Source organism: Neofelis nebulosa, chromosome 8, assembly GCF_028018385.1.
Source record: "Neofelis nebulosa isolate mNeoNeb1 chromosome 8, mNeoNeb1.pri, whole genome shotgun sequence".
In the NCBI taxonomy this organism is placed as follows: Eukaryota; Metazoa; Chordata; class Mammalia; order Carnivora; family Felidae; genus Neofelis; species Neofelis nebulosa.
This window is the reverse complement of record NC_080789.1, coordinates 32972607-32977255: the sequence shown is the minus strand read 5'-3', so window position 1 is coordinate 32977255 and position 4649 is coordinate 32972607.

The following is a 4649-nucleotide window of genomic DNA, read 5'->3' as shown; positions in this document are numbered from 1 at the left end:
TAGGGATAGAAGGAGCATACCTTGAGATCATAAAAGCCAAAAATAAATGAGCTGATGCTAATATCATTTTCCCACTGAGGAAAAACTGAGAGCTTTCCCCATAAGGTCAGGAACAAGACAGGGATGTCCACTTTCACCACTGTTATTCAACATAGTATTGGATGTCTTAGCCTCAGCAATCAGACAACAAAAGAAATAAAATGCATCCGAATAAGCCAGGACGAGGTCAAACTTTCACTCTGCACAGATGACATGATACTCTATATGGAAAACCCAAAAGATTCCACCAAAAAACTGCTAGAATTGATGCATGAATTCAGCAAAGTTGCAGGATATAAAATCAACACACAGAAATCGGTTGCATTCCTACACACCAACAATGAGGTGACAGAAAGAGAAATAAAGGAATTGATCCCATTTACAGTTGCACCAAAAACCATAAAATATCTAGGAATAAATCTAACCAAAGAGGTGAAAAATCTATACACTGAAAACTACAGAAAGTTTATGAAAGAAATTGAAAAAGACACAAAAAATTGAAAAAGATTCCATTCACCTGGAAAGGAAGAACAAATATTGGTAAAATGTCAATACTACCCAAAGCAATTTACATATTCAATGCAATCCCTATCAAAACAACACCAGCATTCTTCACAGAGCCAGAAAAAATAATCCTAAAATGTGTATGGAACAAAATAAGACCCTGAATAGCCAAAGCAATCTTAAAAAAGAAAACCAAAGCAGGAGGCATCACAATCCCAGACTTCAAGCTATACTAAAAAGCTGTAATCATCAATACAGTATGGTACTGGCACAAAAACAGACACTCAGATCAATGGAACAGAATACAGAACCCAGAAATGGACCCACAAACGTATGGCCAACTAATCTTTGACAAAGCAGGAAAGAATATCCAATGGAATAAAGACAGTCTCTCTAGCAAGTGGTGCTAGGAAAACTGGACAGCAACATGCAGAAGAATGAACCTGGACCACTTTCTTACACCATACACAAAAATAAATTCAAAATGGATCAAAGACCTAAATCTAAGACAGGAAGCCATCAAAATCCTCGAGGAGAAAGCAGGCAAAAAACTCTTTGACTTTGGCCACAGCAACTTCTCACTCAACACGTCCAGAGTCAAGAGAAAGAAAAGCAAAAATGAACTATTAGGACCTCATCAAAATAAAAAGCTTCTGCACAGCAAAGGAAACAATCAGCAAAATTAAAAGGCAACCAACAGAATGGGAGAAGATATTTGCCAGTGACTTATCAGATAAGGGTTAGTATCCCAATCTACAAAGAAGTTATCAAACTCAACACCCAGAAAACAAATAATCCAGTGAAGAAATGGAAAAAAGACATGAATAGACACTTCTCCAAAGAAGACATCCAGATGGCTAGCTGACACATGAAAAAATGCTCCATATCACTCATCATCAGGGAAACACAAATCAAAACCACAATGAGATACCACCTTACACTTGTCAGAATAGCTAACATTAACAACTCAGGCAACAACAGACGTTGGCAGGGATGTGGAGAAAAAGGAGCTCTTTTGCATTGTTGGTGGGAATGCAAGCTGGTGCAGCCACTCTGGAAAACAGTATGGAGGTTCCTCAAAAAATTAAAAATAGAACTACCCTACGACCCAGGAATTACACTACTATGCATTTATCCAACGGATGTAGGTGTGCTGTTTTGAAGGGACACATGCACCCCTATATTTATAGAAGCACTATCAACAATAGCCAAAGTATGGAAATGGCCCAAATGCCCATTAATGGATGAGTGGATAAAGAAGATGTGGTATACATATAAAAAGGAGTATTACTTGGCAATCATAAAGAATGAAATCTTGCCATTTGCAACTACGTGGATGGAACTGGAGTGTATTATGCTAAGTGAAATTAGTCATAGAAAGACAAAAATCATATGTCTTCACTCATATGAGGACTTTAAAAGACAAAACAGATGAACATAAAGGAAGGAAAACAAAAATATATAAACATATATTACATATTACAAAAATATAAAACATAAAAACCGGGAGGGGGACAAAACAGAAGAGACTCATAAATATGGAGAAGAAACTGAGGATAACTGGAGGGGTTGTGGGAGGGGGGATGGGCTAAATGGGTAAGGGGCAGTAAGTAATCTACTCCTGAAATCATTGTTGCACTATATGCTAACTAATTTGGATGTAATTTTTTAAAAATAAAATTAAAAAAATTAATTGACATATATGTTATATCATTAAAACAAAAATCAAAATGATCATACTATGAAAATGTCAGAAATAAAAGTGTTAACCTTCTAAAAGAGAACAGAACAAAATCTTTGTGACTTTGATTTAGAAAAAAAATTATCCAATAAGATATAAAAAAGTCAGCCTGGAAATAAAAATAATAATGATAATAATAATAGGTTTTAACCAAGATTTAAAACCTTCAGCCTTTCAGTAAAATAAAAGACAAACTACAGACTCTGTGAAAATATTCAAATGGTTTTTTAAAAATACATCCCAGATAAAGGACTTGTATACAGAATACATAAAGAAGTTTCAAAACTCATCAATAAGAAAACAAGAAACTCGATTTAAAATGGCCAGACAATTTGAATATTCACTTCATAATAAAAGATATAAGGCTGGCAAATATGCACATAAAATGATGGCAAATATCACTAGTCATCAGAGAAGTTCAAATTAAAGTTACAATAACATATCCCAACACATCTCTAGAATAGTTAAGACCAAATGAGCAATACAACCATGTGCTTACAAGAACGGTGAGTAACAGTAATTCCTGTCTTGCTGTCGATATGCAAAATGATACAGATACCAACTTCTGAGCACAGAGGGTCAGTACATTGTAAGTCTAGTTATTATAGAATCTAGCCATCCCACTTCTAGGTACTTTTCTATGCCTGCACCTGAATATATATCAGTGTTTACAGGGGCATTATTTTATAACACCACATCCACTAGAGGAAGAAAATTGCACTTCTATTCATTCTATGGAAAACTCCTTAGTCATAAAAAAGGAACAAAATGTAAATACAGCAACAACATGGATAAATATCAAAAATATTATGGTAAGTAAAAAAAAAATTCAAATGCTTAATTAAATGTTACACATTGGATCGTTCCATTTATATGAAATTTGAGAAAGGTCAAAATTATACCATGTAGATTATTCATTGAGCTTTCAGGCAAAAGTGGATAGTTTAGGTTGCTGGGATTGCCATAATGAGGTACCACAGACTGGGACTCTTAAGCAACAGCAATGTATTTTCTAACAGGTTTGGAAGGTAGGACAGTGGTGAGATCAAGGCATTGTCACTAGAATCAATTTCTGAGTCCTCTCTTCTTGGCTTGTTAGATATCTGCCTTCTCCCTTTCATCACATGGTCTTTCCTCTCTCTGTTTCTCTGTGCTCATCCCATCTGGCAGCCTCCTTAAGGACACCAGACATATCTGATCAGGGCCTATAAAATAGGGTGCATTTTAACCTAATTACCCCTTCAAAGGTTTTATCTCCAATACTATCACATTCTGAGGTATTGGGATTTAAGACTTCATCATTCAATGCATGAACTGGGGGGGAGGTACAATTCAGCTCATCAGAGTGGGGTATCAATTTCAAAGGGATTGGGGAAGACTTTTTAGGGAGATAATACCTCTCAAGCATTTTTCTATGGAGAGGATTTAATTGGATACAATGATCAGAATCAAACTCTACAATTAAAAAAGTGAATTTTGGGGCACCTGGGTGGCTCAGTCAGTTAAGAAAATGTATTCAGCTCAGGTCATGATCTCATGGTTCCTGGGTTTGAGCCCCCTCTTGGGCTCTGAGCTGACAGCTCAGAGCATGGAGCTTGCTTCAGATTCTGTGTCTCCCTCTCTGCCCCTCCCCAGTATGTGCGCTCTCGCTCTCTCTCACTCTTGCTCTTGCTCTTTCTCTGTCTCTCAAAAACAAATAAGTAAATATTTAAAAGTTAATATTTATTTATGTATGTACTTCTGAAAGCTAAAAAAATCTAGATATCAAACTCTAAAGTTGCACCACTTTGGGTTAAACTGTTTTATCTATCAAGATAAAGATATTTCTGAGAAAAAATTTAAATTAAATTATGGTATATTGTTTTGGTGTGAATCCCAGCTCTTCTCCCTATGTAGTCTTAGACAAGTTACTTAATCTCTCAATTCCCCGTTTTCCTGCCTATGAAATGGGGACAATAATAGCATCTATCCAATTGGGCTGGAACTTAATATGAACTAAAAATAAATAGTAGTCATCATTTAAAAAATTAAAATAAATGGGGTACCTGGGTGGTTCAGTCTGTTAAGTGTCCAACTCTTGGTTTCACCCCAGGTCATGATCTCTCAGATTTGTGAGATCGAGCCCAATGTTGAGCTTTATGCTGACAACACGGAGCCTGCTTGGGATTATCTCTCCCTTCTTCTCTTTCTGTTCCTCCCCTGCTTGCTCTCTCTCTCAAAATAAATAAACTTTTTTTTAATGTTTATTTATTTTTGAGACAGAGAGAGACAGAGGGTCAGAGAGAGAGGGAGACACAGAATCTGAAACAGTTTCCAGGCTTTGAGCTGTCAGCCAAGAGCCCGATGCAGGGCTTGAACTCTCGGA